The 17,868-nt window shown below is 39.5% G+C and overlaps 1 protein-coding gene across 2 annotated transcripts in view; it reads right to left on the reverse strand.

Annotated features, from left to right (window-relative positions):
* LOC111976139 (zinc finger protein 644-like) overlaps positions 1–5,911 on the reverse strand; it is a 38,285-nt gene extending 32,374 nt beyond the window's left edge. For both annotated transcript variants that reach the window (XR_002878889.2, XM_024004895.3), the window contains exons 1-2: positions 5,808–5,911; positions 2,292–2,341 (exon numbers count right to left, since the gene is read on the reverse strand). The gene's annotated coding sequence lies outside the window, so the exon portion shown is untranslated. The remainder of the gene's footprint in view (positions 1–2,291; positions 2,342–5,807) is intronic.
* Between the last annotated feature and the right edge of the window lie 11,957 nt (positions 5,912–17,868).

Here is a 17,868-nt window from a genome sequence, read left to right on the forward strand (position 1 = left end):
CGGTCATTTATAGGTCATTTATAAATCACAGCTCTGGCAGAAGGCCCAGTACATCACTGGGGCCAAGCTTCCTGCCATCCAGGACCTCTATACCAGGCGGTGTCAGAGGAAGGCCCTAAAAATTGTCAAAGACTCCAACCACCCTAGTCATAGACTGTTCTCTCTGCTACCACACGGCAAGCGGTACCGGAGCGTCAAGTCTAGCCTGTGTAGCCCTACGCTCAAATCTCAAAAATGTCACATCCAACTCTGAGAATAAATGGGAAATTTAATTAGGATGGCCACAACCTTGATAGATATCACAGAAAGGTCCAGCTGCCTTGTTACTAATTTAGTGGCAAACTTCTGCTGTTACCCTCTCAATCAATACAAACACAGGGCTTACATTTTTGGTTAATTGGCGCTCAATGAGTGAATAGCTTCCACATCAATAGAACATTCTTCCTGCCTTGGTTGTATTGATCCTGGAATCTGCACAAAAATGTTCAAACGTCTTTTCCGATTGGGCCTTCTTGTCTGTGGTTAATTTGGATGACATTATGTGGTCACATTATGAGGATTATATTATTACTACAGAGCTACAGATTGGAAATACTAATACTTTCTATTTCTTTTAAATATCACTAAACATACCTGTATTTATATGTGCATTCAACATACTGTAGACTTGGTGTAGACGTATCTATTTCAGTCATAAGTAAATCTTGTATACAGTTAGCATCTTAGAAATGTAGTTTAATTTAGTATGGAACACAATGAAAATGTTTCAATCCTTTTTTCTCCTGAAATATTGCTTTTTTTTGTGATTGTCTTGTAGCGACTGCCTTCACTGTTGGCAGACTCTACAAATACTTCTCTAAAAATTATAGACTGCAATGACAAATCAAAAATAGTAATTAATCACTGTAATGCTTGCCTATTGTTATGTGCCATTGTTCATCTAGACCTGTAACTCAACTCCTCTGAATGGGGGGGTTAAGGCATTAGTGATCATATTGTGCCCCTTAGTGGTGGGAACGCTCTGTAACCTGACAGACATGTTTGAGGAGAACAGACAGATTGGCTGACACTGTAGAGCCACTTCAACAAGTCTGTGTTACTGGAGTGCCCAGTGAGTTTAGGAGTCAAAACCCCAGGAGACCTGCAAGGGGCTAGAAACCTCTCTCTCTCTCTACACATGATGCACTATATAGTCCCAGTAAGGGACCAACTTTGAACGTTGTGATTGTCCTGAGGACGTCCCCTGTTACCTGGGATATAGATCAAACGTACCATGAAAGTATGTCATTCAAGAAAATAGAATATTAATTTAAATATTACAATATTACTAGATCACATAACAACACTTAAAATCACACTCATATTGTTTTGCGTCAATCTCTTCTTGGTCTATGTGTATGACTGGAGGTATAATCAGAGTAACAGGAAATAGACTTAACACTGCCTATGACCTGCCAAGTGTAGTGTAGTGTAGTGTTGGAGATGGCAGTGACAAATGGTGTGCATCCCAAATGTTACCCTATTCCCTGTGGCTCTTGGTCAAAATTAGTGCACTATATACTGTAGGGAATAGGATGCAATTTGGGATGCAGACACGGAAGTGACATCTCAGATTTAATTTGACTCTGCTTAATCTAATCACACCTAGCTATAGTATCAGAGCAGTTCACAGCTCTGAGCTACAGGTTCAGGTGTTATGGCAGTATGTATGGRAAAACACAACTGCGTCTCACAATCATCACACCTCAACAACATACTGTCACATTATTGTGCGTTAAGATCCCTTTCCTTCAATATAACCTGAAAAACATTATCAGTCATGCATGACATTTTCTTAAATTTTGAATTTAATATACATTTATTGAAGTATACAAAGTTAGGTAGCCCTTTCCTGCAGTACTAGCGGCCTCATGGGTGGAATGTTAATATTTKTATATATTTTTTTAAACAGCTTAAATTCTTGTGTTTCTTTGTCAAATGGTTTTGTTATATTTCAGTCTTTTGTGATATAAAGTGTAATATTGGGACGCAAACTCACAATTGAATACATTTCAACTCTATATCTGACATATCTGACATGGTACAGGTGTATTTTTCTTAAGCCCATAACCATGTGTGTGAAGTGTATACTTTGGTTTCAAATTAGATTTGTTTAAGACTACCAAAACCCTGATTTAGCAAACTGCAGTAAAAGGTTATGGTTAATATGGTTCAGCACAAAATACAATTGTAGACATGTTACTAATGCTTGTGGTTTACTAATAGATGATTCAAAAGCAGTCATTCCTTACCAATCTGTTCCAAACCATTGGTTCCACTCTACGGTCTTCTGAAAACCCACCTGTAATAAAGAAATAAAAATGGTCTTTATGTATCCACACATTAATATAGCGTATCATACAGTATCAAAACTTGAGTTTTAAAAGTGATACACAAATGTTCCCTTCAATGGCAATGGTCCAATGGCAGTGTTGGCTACTGAAGTACCTTCAATAGGACATTTCCTATAGATTCAATGGTTTATACTAAGAGGATATTGTCAATGTATGCCACATCATCCAATCATTCTGCCCTTATTTCCTTTTGCTACTAAAATATATGTGGTCCTTGGTACTATATCCTTCCTAAGGATTACTAAAATATCTCATCTCTCACTGCAGCTGCTCATCTGAGTTGATAATTCAGGGCAGTGTACTCCCGTTACAGTAGTCCCTGGCGTCTTCATTTATAGCAGTATGAGCGCGTCAAGACAGCAGACTCAAGTTGTATTCCAAATGGCACCCTATTCCCTACATAGTGCACTACCTTTGACCAGAGCGCCCTATGGGGCCTGGCCAAGAGTAATGCACTATATAGGGAATAGGGTGACATTTGGGATGCAATACTGTACACATGATGTTTTGCTATGCCGTGCATTCTGCGAATTCTGGCATCTTATATTTGACCTTGTCAAGTTACATATAATCAATTTGAGGATAACTTGCCTAGTCCATCTCATTTATTAAGTCAAACTGGGAAATCGGTTCACAAGGAGGAATTTACTGTGTGTGTGTGTGTGTGTGTGTGTGTGTGTGTGTGTGTGTGTGTGTGTGTGTGTGTGTGTGTGTGTGTTGTGTTTGTGTGTGTGTGTGTGTGTGTGTGTGTGTGTGTGTGGTGTGTGTGTGGTGTGTGTGTGTGTGTGTCTGTGTGCGTGCGTGCGTGTGCGTGAAGCCAGAGTGTACAGTTGAAGTTGGAAGTTACATACACCTTAGCCAAATACATTTAAAGCTCTGTTTTTTCACAACTCCTGACATTTAATCCTAGTAAAGATTCCCTGTCTTAGGGAACGTTTCGGGTATCCTTCCACAAGCTTCCCACAATAAGTTGGTTAATTTTGGCCCATTCCTCCTGACAGAGATGGAGTAATGGAGTCAGATTTGTAGGCCTCCTTGCTCGCACACGCATTTTCAGTTCTGCCACCACATTTTCTATGGGATTGAGTCAAGGCTTTGTGATAGCCACTCCAATACCTTGACTTTGCTGTCATTGTGTCACAACTTTGGAAGTATCCTTGGGTCATTGTCCATTTGGAAGACCCATTTGTGACCAAGCTTTAACTTCCTGACTGATGTCTTGAGATGTTGCTTCAATATATCCACATAATTTTCCTGCCTCATGATGCCATCTATTTTTGTGAAGTGTGCCAGTCCCTCCTGCAGCAAAGCACCCCCACAACATGATGCTGCCACCCCCGTGCTTCACGTTGGGATTGGTTTCTTCGGCTGGCAAGCCTCCCCCTTTTCCTCCAAACATAACAATGGTCATTATTGCCAAACAGTTCTATTTTTGTTTTCATCAGACCAGAGGACATTTCTCCAAAAAGTACCATCTTTGTCCCCATGTGCAGTTGCAAACCGTAGTCTGGCTTTGTATGGCGTTTTTTTATGGGCGGTTTGGAGCAGTGGCTTCTTCCTTGCTGAGCGGCCTTTCAGGTTATGTCGATATAGGACTCATTTTACTGTGGATAATAGATACTTTTGTACCTGTTTCCTCCAGCATCTTCACAAGGTCCTTTGCTGTTGTTCTGGGATTGATTTGCACTTTTCACTCCAAAGTACGTTCATCTCTAGGAGACAGAACGCGTCTCCTTCCTGAGCGGTATGACGGCTGCGTGGTCCCATGGTGTTATACTTGCGTACTATTGTTTGTACAGATGAACGTGGTACCTTCAGGCGTTTGGAAATTGCTCCAAGGATTGAACCAGACTTATGGAGGTCTACCATTGTTTTCTGAGGTCTTGGCTGATTTCTTTTGATTTTCCCATGATGTCAAGCAAAGAGGCACTGAGTTTGAAGGTAGGCCTTGAAATAGATCCACAGGTACACCTCCAATTGACTCAAATTATGTCAATTAGCCTATCAGAAGCTTCTAAAGCCATGACATAATTTTCTGGAATTTTCCAAGCTGTTTAAAGGCACAGTCAACTTAGCGTATGTAAACTTCTGACCCACTGGAATTGTGATACAGTGAATTATAAGTGAAATAATCTGTCTGTAAACAATTGTTGGAAAAATTACTTGTGTCATACACTAACTGACTTGCCAAAACTATAGATTGTTAACAAGAAATTTGTAGAGTGGTTGAAAAACAAGTTTTAATGACTCCAAACTAAGTGTATGTAAACTTCCGACTTCAACTGTAGATCAACTTTCATATAAAGTCAATATTATTTGAGTTAGGTCATAATCATAGATTATCATAATATGTTATAAATGCTTCGGAATTTGCATGAATTCCAGCTACAGTGTAACTGGGGTGAGTGACTCCCATAACTGAAAGGTGTTATTAATGTTCTATTAATGTGGGCATACTCCATTAGCAGTTGTTGTGGCAGATTACCTTCAAAGTGCAAAGATCCCTTTGCCTTTAAAGTAGGCTACTGCAGGAATCTGTTTCTAGAACAATGGTTTACAGTTCACAGTAGGGCATGCAGAGACATGATACCCATATAATGCATTTCACATATTGTTTTCATGTTTGAATGGAATGGACACAGTGGAGCAAAGTGATATTTATACATGCAAATAGCACTTGATTCTATGAGTCTATCTTTAGTATGGGAAAGGCATTCCATGACAGCAGAACCCCCCCAAAAAAATGTGGGAATAGATTATAATAGTATTTAATACTTTGAAACAATCGGTCTAAGTTTCAAATAGGTCAAGTGCATGATTCGTGTAAGTCTTCTAAAAAGTTGAGGAGGTAGCCTAGGGTAGTGGCTACAAATCTGACCTAATTAGTTGAGGAATGCATTGCTCCATGTTCGTTTGAATACTTGAAGGTGTCAAATGACTCAAATCTCAGACTGGCTGCAGATGTGACACGTATAGCTCTGTCTGGAGTTTGACAACACCCCTTTTAAAAGGTATAGCCCTCTGTGTTAAGTTATTGGGTACAGGTAGGCTACAGCCCCATTGCGTAGATAAAGAAACAACAAAGAGTCTATTGAGTAGCTGAAAGCTAAGAACTTTTGGAACGGTGCTTAACTACAACATACAGGACAATGGAGTGCTTAGTGAGTATCGGGTAACTTGACAGTGCACAATTGGTGAATGGAAGTCAAGTCCATCAGTCCATACTGACCATTATGCATGTCGAGCTAACGTCTTGCGTTATCTCATCTCTATGCCAGTATGGTGCCAGTGTGTCCGCTGTGTTCCGTGCTCAATAAAACCAGGGCTACCACGAACCTCTAAACATGTCAACACCAGATACCCCAAATAATAATATATTGTCTATAGACGCGTGTATCGAAGCATGAGACCTACCTTCCCAATGCAGGAAACAATAACAATTAGCAAGTTTGTCATTACACTTGACACTGTACGTTTTTCGTCCTCCATCCATTACAGTGTCGCCATTTTGCTAAAAATTCTGCAGGTTAAACTATAATTCTGAGAGGGATGTTTGCAGCGGAGGGAAATAAATGTTAACGTTAGCTGAATAGCACAGCGCATAGGACTTCTTCTCTTTCACCGATACTGCAAAAGGCAATGAACATAATGTAATAGAATCGGTATTTTATTCCATTTATGTTCGATTTATGGCAATGGTCTTCACGACAAAACTAGCGGTCCCCTATTCAAAATATGGACCATCCCAGACCCACTGTAGAAAAGTCGTTGGGTTAAATGGAGCTTGGAAGATGCGAAAACTGTAGGGGTAGAGTGAATGTTGTCCAACACACACGGTCAAATGTTTGCTAGATAGTGGAATGTTACATTGTAGCCAGACACCATCAAATGTTAAATTAATTGTGCTGGACATGGATTTCACTCAACATTTTATTGGAAGGGTGGGGGAAATGACATTACTGTATACACACACCTTTAGCTTCCTGATTCTACCCCTTCTCTCAAATTGAAATGTGACATCATACTATATTGTYTTATTGTAGTAGCATATTTTTACTTTGAACACTACCATTTCTTTATGCAGTACTTTACAAGTGACTGGGGCGGCAGCCTAGTGATTAAGAGTGTTAGGCCAGTAACCGAAAGGTTGCTTGTTTGAATCCCAGAGCCAACTAGGTGAAAAATCTGTTGATGTGCTGTAAGCCTCTCTGGATAAGTGTCTGCTAAAATGTTCTGAAATCTATTCTATTCTAGTTATCCATTCCTGAGTGACTATATAACTCAGGAAAATACATTAAGCTCTTTATAGAGTCATTGGTAACAAGGCTAGTGTAGATATATTTTCAAACCAATGTATTTGTGAGTTGCCACAACCTTATTGCAGTGGCATACAAGATTCAGCAGGGTCTGCAATTTAGCAGGCTAATCCTCGACAAAGCACAGGTAGGSCTATTCTAGCCTATCTTGACTGRTGTATTATGTTCAAGGGGACCTAMAAGACAGTAAAGTTAGCTGCCAGCCAGTACAGCATTATAGTGTATAAAATCATCTTGTATGGGACTACAAGGCTGATGACTTTGATATGTATGTCTTTATATCCCCTGATTATGACTATGCTGTCGAAGCCGGCTGTTGCAGGGGTTCCCAAACTTTTTCACTCAGGGTCCCCCTTCCAGCATTGGGGAACATTCTGTGCCCCCACTGCATGCGCTCGCACGCTCCAAGTCTATTTCTATGGGCACAAGCACTGTTCATGATACAAACTGTTCACACCCTTCTTGTTGGTGGAGAGAATTTTGCAGGTTTAAAGCTTATTTCYTGCAATTCTATACATTTTGCCATGTCTAATGTGTATTCATATGATATTTGAGTGACAAAAAATGTACAGCAATATCTATGGGGTAAAAAACATAAATAAAAAACRTTAGCTGACATGGGCTAGTTGATCGGGACATTTCTGACAAGTTATAAATAGCTCTTTAAGGTATGCATGCAATGACTTTGATGACAAGAGGAACTGATGATGCACTACCCAATTTCAAAATTGCACCTTGTGCATTCTACTATTACTATTATAGTAATTTTATAGCCGGACTGAGTTCCTTATATATATACTATATATATATTTAATTAATATATACAGTGGGCAAAAAAGTATTTAGTCAGCCACCAATTGTGCAAGTTCTCCCACTTAAAAAGATGAGAGAGGCTGTAATTTTCATCAAAGGTACACTTCAACTATGACAGACAAATGAGAAAAAAAATCCAGAAAATCACATTGTAGGATTTTTAATGAATTTATTTCCAAATTATGGTGGAAATAAGTATTTGGTCACCTACAAACAAGCAAGATTTTCTGGCTCTCACAGACCTGTAACTTCTTCTTTAAGAGGCTCCTCTGTCCTCCACTCGTTACATGTATTAATGGCACCTGTTTGAACTTGTTATCAGTACAAAAGACACCTGTCCACAACCTCAAACAGTCACACTTCACTATGGCCAAGACCAAAGAGCTGTCAAAGGACACCAGAAACAAAATTGTAGACTGCACCAGGCTGGAAGACTGAATCTGCAATAGGTAAGCAGCTTGGTTTGAGAAATCAACTGTGGGAGCAATTATTAGGAAATGGAAGACATACAAGACCACTGATAATCCCCTCGATCTGGGCTCCACGCAAGATCTCACCCGTGGGGTCAAAATGATCACAAGAACGGTGAGCAAAATCCAGAACCACACGGGGGACCTAGTAATGACCTGCAGAGAGCTGGGACCAAAGTAACAAAGCCTACCATCAGTAACACACTATGCCGCCAGGGACTCAAATCCTGCAGTGCCAGACGTGTCCCCTGCTTAAGCCAGTACATGTCCAGGCCCGTCTGAAGTTTGCTAGAGAGCATTTGGATGATCCAGAAGAAGATTGGGAGAATGTCATATGGTCAGATGAAACCAAAATAGAACTTTTTTGGTAAAAACTCAACTCTCGTGTTTGGGGACAAAGAATGGTGAGTTGCATCAAAGATCACCATACCTACTGTGAAGCATGGGGGTGAAACATCATGCTTTGGGGCTGTTTTTCTGCAAAGGGACCAGGACGACTGATCCGTGTAAAGGACAGAATGAATGGCGCCATGTATCGTGAGATTTTGGAGTGAAAACCTCCTTCCATCAGCAAGGGCATTGAAGATGAAACGTAGATGGGTCTTACAGCATGACATGATCCCAAACACACCGCCCGGGCAACGAAGGAGTGGCTTCGTAAGAAGCATTTCAAGGTCCTGGAGTGGCCTAGCCAGTCTCCAGATCTCAACCCATAGAAAATCTTTGGAGGGAGTTGAAAGTCCGTGTTGCCAGCAACAGCCCCAAAACATCACTGCTCTAGAGGAGATCTGCATGGAGGAATGGGCCAAAATACCAGCAACAGTTTCTGAAACCTTCTGAAGACCTACAGAAAACATTTGACCTCTGTCATTGCCAACAAAAGGGATATAACAAAGTATTGAGATAAACTATTGTTATTGACCAAATACTTATTTCCACCATAATTTGCAAATAAATTCATTAAAAATCCTACAATGTGATTTTCTGGATTTTTTTTCTCATTTTGTCTGTCATAGTTGAAGTGTGCCTATGATGAAAATTACAGGCTCTCTCATCTTTTTAAGTGGGAGAACTTGCACAATTGGTGGCTGACTAAATACTTTTTTGCCGCCACTGTATATATATATATATATAAATGTGGGAACCCGAGCACCCCCTGCCGACCCCTCTGGGGTGTGCCCCAAAGTTCGGGAACCACTGGGCTGTTGGATAGAATGGGGAATACATTTGACTAATGAGATAATCATTCTAGAATATAAGTGAATTCTAGAATATTCCATATTAAATATTTTACTGGTGAAAATGTGCTACTATTATATTTTTAATGCCTCGCTGCTCTCACACAAGTAAACCAGTCAGCTTTAACCCTCATTTAAATTGTATAATGATGATAACAGACTGAGTGTACATTATTGATGTGATTACATTATTTATTTGACCGAGCACATGACCCCAAGCATCCATCCCGTTACCGTTGCTGTTGTTATGTTATGTATAAGTAAACAGCATTTCAAATGCTTCCACAATAAAGCTTTTCAATATGTTTCCACCCTCTTGTGTCAGATAGGCAGTGTGTTTTCAACAGGCTAGTTAGATTTACACTGAACCAATGGTGGACGCTCTTTGATATCAATATTATTACTGTTGATCCTCTGCAACGTTATAGTGTATCTCTGCTCAAATGATATTAGGGACAAAGTTGCAGAGTAAATGTGTAGACTACTACTATATGGTTCAAGTTGGGCATTTCAAGCTACACATGAGAGTCATAATATACCATTTTACTACATACATCCATGTACAGCATGGATAACACATCTTCCAATTGGCACCTCTGTACAGTCCTCCATATGGTTAACCCATATGGATTGCTACCATTTTGACTCAAATGTTTATTTTTCTTATCCTGCAATCTGGATCATTTTCATTTCCTGTTAAATTGTTTATCTTTAGGGTCTTGTTTACTCCAGCATGAGACTTCATTTATATTTCATCACAAGATAAATACCACTATCAGGGACAAGCTGGTGATAAACGGTTTCATTTTAAAGACCTTTGTTGAATTTTTTTCCCAAATGATATTGCTGACAGAGCCTCAATTACAGTTAAACAGTACCTTCTGGATAATAGCATTTGCCATGAGCAATTATAGCAGTAATACCTGGGAAATTGCTTGTTCTTCTTTTCCACCTTCTCTCAGGTCAGACTTGATTTAGCCAATCCCAGTCCTTCATTCTAATCTAGTCTAATCTAATAATACTAGTCATTTAAATGTATATCAAGGAATGGCTAACTGTGCAATGGTAACAATAGTGAACATTTTGTATCGATGAATCAGGGGCTTGTTATTCAGTAGTAATTATGTTTTTATCCCTAAAGGTTTTATGTCTGTCCTGTCGCACTACCAATGTGAATTTAATACCTGATCTTGCATGCCCCATTTAAAAACTAATTTCACCATCTGATGAAAGCAAGGTAAATCTTAGAATACACTACTGTATATCACATGACCTAGGTTACCTTTTACACAAAAATATGTAATTGTCATCTATCATATTGTCAACCTTGATAGATGATACCTTGATTTAAAAAAGTAATACCAAAATATGGAAACATCTCAAGCCTTGTACACCCTTTTACCCTTAGGTGGGTATAGCAAGCTCTCTAAAACTCTCGCATTTGTTACATTATGAAATATTCATTAAATGAAGCAAATGTTTAGAGCAAAGTCTTTGTACTGTATGTAAAGTACGGAGATAATTATATTGGAAGCAACAGCCATTATCTACAAGAAACAGTGTGTGGACACAGATTCTGAAATGTCTGAAGTATTTGGTCTATTGAATATTAATAGGAAGTGCAAAATATTTTGATTAAATTATTAAATGTGTGGATCATTAATCATTAATGTTGAAAATGAGGAATATTTGCTATGCAATACCAATTTATTTTTTAGGCACAGTTCTTTATTTAAGGGATGGATGGAGTTCAGAGATTCATCATACTGTATGTATTTAAAGATACATTCACATAAGATGAGAGTTTTTTTTGACTCAGTCTCTCTATTACCCATATACAATAATAATTAGGTGGTTCATGTCAAATTTTACACATGTACAAGTGTGTATTAGAAATGTGTGTTTTGCATATCCCAACTCCGACTGTGACACCCTCAGAGAGTGGGGCCATGGCCAGGGTCTGAAATTATCAATGCTGACCCTGGAGCAATTAGRGTTAAATACCTTGCTCAACAGGTTTTTCACTTTGAGGATTTAAACTAGGGACCTTTCGGTTACGGGCCAAACGCTCTAACTGCTAGGCTACCTGCCACCCATAATGTATCATTGTATGTACTCAGATGGAAGCGAGAGCACAGTGGTACTGTAGTAATCCCTCCCAAAGAGTGTTGTCTCTTTGTGAGATATATTAGAATTGACACAAGGCCTCTGTTTTCAGAACATGAAATATTMTTTTAATGGCCTGCCAAGTGTACGCACATTCCCAAAGTTTGATTTTGGTCTGCAAAACGAGTAGCTCAAAAACCTCTGACAATTTATTATGCTGTTTGTGCCTCACGCTACTAGTTATCCTCTGCAATTTATTCCCTACCTTGGGGTACTGTGAGCCATTTTCTCAATTTTTCAGTGGCTCACTTTTTTTGTGATCCTGGGTGCTGCAGACTCCTGCCTCCAGCCATGGTGTCAGAACATCACAGAAAACTACACCATTATACTGAAGCCAGTTAACAAAGAGGGAGGCAGAGAACCAGTCTAAAACATGGGGCAAGAGATAGAATACATAAGATTACAGAGTTCACCATTTCACCGGAGGATGGGAGGGAAGCAGTGAGGGAGGCAGGATGAGAGGGAGGAAGGGAGGACGACAGGGAGGGAGGCAGGACGAGAGGGAGGAAGGCAGGACGGGAGGGAGGGAGGACGAGAGGGAGGGAGGCAGGACTGGAGGGAGGTAGGGCGAGAGGGAGGGAGGGAGGGATGCAGGACAGGAGGGAGGGCGAGAGGGAGGGAGGCAGGACGAGTGAGTGAGGGAGGACGAGAGGGAGGAGATTTGCCTCTAACGTGGAGCATGGAGAGTAGAGAGGAGGCTCTTGCATGTGTTTCATCCCCTGTACTGAAGGGTTGCATCCCAAATGCAATATTGCATATTCCCTATATTCCCATATTCCCTATATACTGCACTACTTTTGACTAAGGCCTATAGTAGTGTACTAAATAGGGAAATGGGTGGCATATGGGTCACACCCTATCTCTCCTGCTGCACAGGGATTCTGAGTCACGAATGAAAGCTGTTTCAGGCCTCAACACACGCATCAACCATAAACTCAAGGTCACCTGTGTGTTCAGCCACCTGTCTTAAAGACTGTTGCTCAAAATGTAGAATCTATTTGACGAATCCCTCCGGTATCACYATGTTTTCCTGTGTTTTTGTCCATGTTTTATTCAGAAAGGTTGGCTATAGCAGCTTCAGTCAGGCTGGAGTCCTCCAGCCGTTTTAGCATGTTAATTGGACAGTGACCTTGGTGTGTTATAGAGGTGTTAGCCTGAATCTCTCTGGCCTAATGAAATCACCTTTACTGTCCCATTTTAGCATTTCTATACTTACCTCTGACACTGCCAAAGGGGGAAACAGTAGACTTTTGTCATGATAGACATTTTAACAATAAAAAGAAGGTTGTGGATGCGAAGGTAACCACCCCGTTCTGCCCCCGTCACGCCCCCCTGGAAGTCTCTTCTCCGGAGCTGAAGATCCAGGTTACCTTCTGCACAGGCGTTTCTTTACCTCTACTTTACACAAAAAAATATTGTGGTCACCCTCCCTTCACATTTCTTACTGTCAATCGTGAATGATAATTCCTCGAGGTTTACCGGTGAAACGTTTTGACAACAATTTGATCTCAATCAGTTTCATGAGAATATCTTGAGATATGTACAGTGTTGTTTTAATTGACATACCGTGAGAGAATTTTTGAGCAGATGRTGTTAACAAGCTGTACACTCTTAGAAAAAAGGGTTCTTTGRGGTTCTATATTTAAGCAATAAGGCATGRGGGGGTGTGGTATATGGCCAATATATCAGGGCCAAGGGCTGTTCTTCCACACGATGCAACAAGGAGTGCCTCRATACAGCCGTTAGCTGTGGTATATTGGCCGTACACCACAAACCCCCGAGGTGCCTTATTGCTATTATAAACTGGTTACCWACGTAATTATAACAGTAAAAATATTTTTGGGGATCATAACCGTGGTATACGGTCTGATATACCACAGCTTTCAGCCAATCAGCATTGAGGGCTCAAACCACCCAGTTTATAAAGAACCTTTTGGTTCTTTGGATGAGATTAAAGAGCCCTACTAAAAATTGTTCTATATACTGTATATATATATACCCAGTGAAGGCAAAGAACCTTGACGGTTCTATCCCTACCCCAGTGTAATGGGGATTTCAGAAAACAACAGCTAACAAAAGCTTACTCAGTCACRTTAAACTCTGAAATGACAGCTAACATGCCCTTTAAATTTGTTTCAACTGTTTTGCAATCATGCTACTGCATGATTTCGCCAGGGCAGAAAAATGGCTAGCTGACATCCAACACATTAGCTCTCTTTGGCAGGGGGAAGATTGAATTCATATTTTGCAACATTTTTGCCAAGGTCTGAGTGGCAAATGGCAAGGTTCATATAAACCTGTGCTGTTGGAAACTAAATGCTAGCTCGAAGCAAGAGGAAATAATCTGTTTAATAAAAGCATGCACTCAAAAAAAGGGTTCTATATAGAACCTTTTGGTCTATTCATAATGTAACTGCCATTCCAATTCAAAAACCAAATGACATTCCAGCATGACCACGCAAGACAGACAGAGGATGGTGGTTGAACCAACTTGCAAGTATCCTACCAATATGCACGTTTTTTTTCCATGTATAAAGGTCAGCAAATGTTATTATTTAATTTAAATGTATGATGCCAAAGTCATATGATAAACTATAAGCTAGCTTTTCTTCTTCTTTTTTTACCTAGGCAAGTCAGTTAAGAACAAATTCTTATTTAGAATGACAGCCTAGGAACAGTGGGTTAACTGCCTTGTTCAGGGGCAGAACGACAGATTTTCAGCTCAGGGATTCGATCTAGCAACCTTTCGCTCTAACCACAAAGTTGAAATGTTATTCGAATTTGAGCACATTTGTAAGCTAGCTAGGCTACTAGGAAACATCTAGGCTACTTTAATTCACCACTTTACAAGCTAGYCAGCTAACTCYTTCAAATAAACATGATTTATTATGGTATGTGCCAAATAGAGCTCCAGACCCAGCCTGATATTGGTAATTAGCTAATTGTTACTTATATTTCAGTGGTGTCAATTGAGAGGACTATGTTTCATGAAGCCATTAGAAGACTGTTGCTGACTGAGAGGAGGTATGTATAAATGATTTATAATCATAATGTATAATAAGTCTTGGTGATTCAATAGCCTAGTTAATAATTACATGACTTTTAACACACTATGTATGTTTTTCTCAGTCTTGCAGTAGGCTAACCAAAAAATATAAGAGGTAATGTTAGAGGATCTCTCTTTTGGCTGCTGCTGATGACAACTGCATGTAACTTGTTCTTCTACATCATAATAATTAWATGTCTGCATAACATTTTGTCTTCATTTTGGAAGATTAGCTCATGCTTATTTCTGAAGATCAACTCATGTTTTTGCTCCTTTTTTCTTCTTCTCTGGAACCAGTCAGGCAACAAGTCATACTGTACTGGCGCTAGGTAGCCCAGCGGCTAGGGAGTTGGACCCGTGGCCAAAAGGTTGACGGTTTGAATCCTGGGCCAGGCGCTGGGAAAAAAACAGGCGGAATTAATCTGACAACTAGAGGGCTGCTGGGTTCACATCCTCAAAACATTCCTCTACTGTTGGGCCCTTGAGTAAGGCCCTTAACCCCACAGCATGTTCTTCATCCAGGGGCGCTGCGCTGTAGCTTGAACCTGTGCTAATCTCAACTGTATGTTTGTGGGTGTTGAGAAAGAGAAGACACATTTTTGTTATTCGGACAAAGTCGCATTGCATTGTATTGTATTGTATTGTAAAGAAGTCAGCCAGAGTTGACGTGATCTATGTTTGCATATAATGACAATAAATTCTAAAAACTATGCTGKTATTCTTTTGTCCATTATTTAATTGTTTATTAAATTATATTCTTAGCTAAGAAATATTACTATTTAATAGTAGTAGCCATAATTAATAAATGGCACCATGCAGGGTCCTATATGGAACCATTTAGGTTCAGGTTCAGTTCATCCATGTTTCATTTTCGTTTTGTTTTGTCTGTATTACACACACCTGGTTTCAATTCCCATATCATGTTCCTTATTTAACCCTCTGGCATACCTTTCTGTTCTGTCCGTGATTGTTGGTGTCTTAGTGGTTGTTGTAGGTCTTAGTTTGTATGTATTTTCCTTATTGGAATATTGCTTGTTTGTTTTATTGAGTAAACTCAGTTGTTTTGCTCTAACCTGTGTCCTGCGCCTGACTCCGCTACGTCTCTGCATCCAATCGCTGACAAGTATATAGAACGTTTAGGGATGCCATATATGAAGCAAGCGATAGAACCCTTTTTGTTTTTATAAGGAACCTTTTTTCTAAGAGTAGCATACCTGTTTCACTCAAAGCACATATTTTGCCAAGTGGCGCGTGCTGTTGAGTTTTGGCATGAGAGAAAAATGTGGCCATTTGTGCAATCATCCTTAAATCTCATAAGAAATGAGGTGCTGTTTTCGGTCTTGCAGTAAAGTAATACTATGATATTATATTCGGTTCTRTTATGTAGAATTCTATCATTATGTGATCTTGCATTCATTTAGCTTTGATCTGATTTTATTAAACGAGCACTGCACCATTCTCCATTCATCACTGAAATTTGCCAGAGTAGCCTGTTCTCTGGACAGTCTAACAAGTAGATCAGAGACTGTGCAGAGACTGCACGTATAGTAGAAAATCCGGCACATGCGCAGAAGCTTCAGACTTCTAGCTGTTAGGAGGAGGGTTCCAGAGAATTCAGATCCACAGCCACTCACTAAAAACTATTAGGAGAGAGTTCATTCTCAAATCAGCTGAGCTGACCCTCCTYTGTTCATTATATACTTGAATATCTAACTCTATTCTCTTCTTCTCCTCTTGATTCATATTGCCAATTGTTTGTATCGTGAGGGCATCATGTGTGAAATTACAATACATTAAATAGTCAGATAATATTTCTACATATTTTATAGAAACTTTTACTCTCTGTGCAGTGGAGGAACATAGCCACAAGGTGGTATATGATCTCTTCCTGTAGCACTTTGAATCGTGCCGTCTCAAATTAGACCTATTAAACGCTATTACATCAGCAATATGAAAATCATATTTTAATATGTAAAACGATTTTTTAAATACATATTATATGCTGTTTTAATTCCTAATATCAGTAAATATGGTATATTAGAGTCTTTAATACTCTTCAGAGATTAACCACCAGCCACTCATTGCCTGTGTGCTTATGCAGGGATTCAGCTTTATCAAATATTAATTCTTCTAAACTTGCTCTTTTAAGAAGATTTCTTTGATGTTGCTTAATTTCGCACAGCCTAGGCAAAACTCTGCRTCTGGTGCTGGTATCYGTTGGAAAGYAGWCCAAGGGGCATGATTCATTGATGAGTGSTGTAGAACCATAGACTCACATCTGTATTTTATATGCTTTAAAACTGTCATTAATACAATTCAGTTATAGAAATCAGAAAACAATTTGTTATTTTGCTCACTATCTCTGCTCCTATTTCTTCCTGTCTCAGAGTTCTAAGGTATTGATGTCTGGGATCGTTCCAGAGACAACTGTCTTCCCAACGTTTGTGTAAACATTTGTGTGCAGATAAACTCGTAAACAATATCTGTTGTATCACAGCTGTGTCAAATGGGTTGTATATYAGTTGTACAACCTGAGCGTGTACTAGGCCTTTGTTGAGGTGAGCAGATACTGTACAGACTGAGCCGTACTGAAAGTTGATATACATCACATTTGGCAAGTCATTCTCACATATAATGACACCCATTAACAAAGAGGCTGCAGTATCACAGTATAATGCCAATTAACCAGTTCAAATGTGGGTACATTTATGTTTCACTATGAAAAGGTCATATCAGTTACAGTATTTCTCAAATTTTACAGTTTTTCTCAATTGCGAAAGCAACACACAAAGTGCTGTTGTCTTTTTTGTCTCCATGGTTATGGTATGTGTCTTGAATTTAACAGTCAATTTGAAATGTATAAAGTTCTGCAAACATTGAGAGACATAGAATTGGCAATTAACTATATTTTGCTACTTCTTTTGGCCCTGCCCAAGCAAGAGCACACAGATTCAGTTTTGATCTTCCCTGCATTGTTTGGGGAGATATATTAGAGAGGCAAAACATAAAGTTTAAGGTTATCACCCAATTAAATTATTCATCATGGACAAGATAGTGATGTTGGCCCATGGAGTTTGGGAATTTATCTTTCTGTAAACAAGTTTAAGCAAGCAGGATTGAAGTAAATTGCAAAGACGAAGGAGCTCTCTTTAGAGCTGCTGTGCTCTCTCCCTTTCATGTTGCCTGACTTGGGGGGCTGAACAATGTTAATCACAYTGGGAAGACCTTGGGCAGGCCACGCAGCAGCCTGATTAGTTTCACTCACTTCAGACAAGGGCCGCTTTGGAAGTCTGCAATAATATTGTTTTCTTCTTCAGTGGATATCTGAGGAAGAGAAATAAACAGAATACTTTAAATATCACCGATGTGTTTGTTCTCTTCAAAAGCGAGAAACATCTTGTGATTCTGTTTTGTGTTTTTTAGAGT

This window comes from Salvelinus sp. IW2-2015, linkage group LG16 (genome assembly GCF_002910315.2).
Source record: "Salvelinus sp. IW2-2015 linkage group LG16, ASM291031v2, whole genome shotgun sequence".
NCBI classification, from domain to species: domain Eukaryota; kingdom Metazoa; phylum Chordata; class Actinopteri; order Salmoniformes; family Salmonidae; genus Salvelinus; species Salvelinus sp. IW2-2015.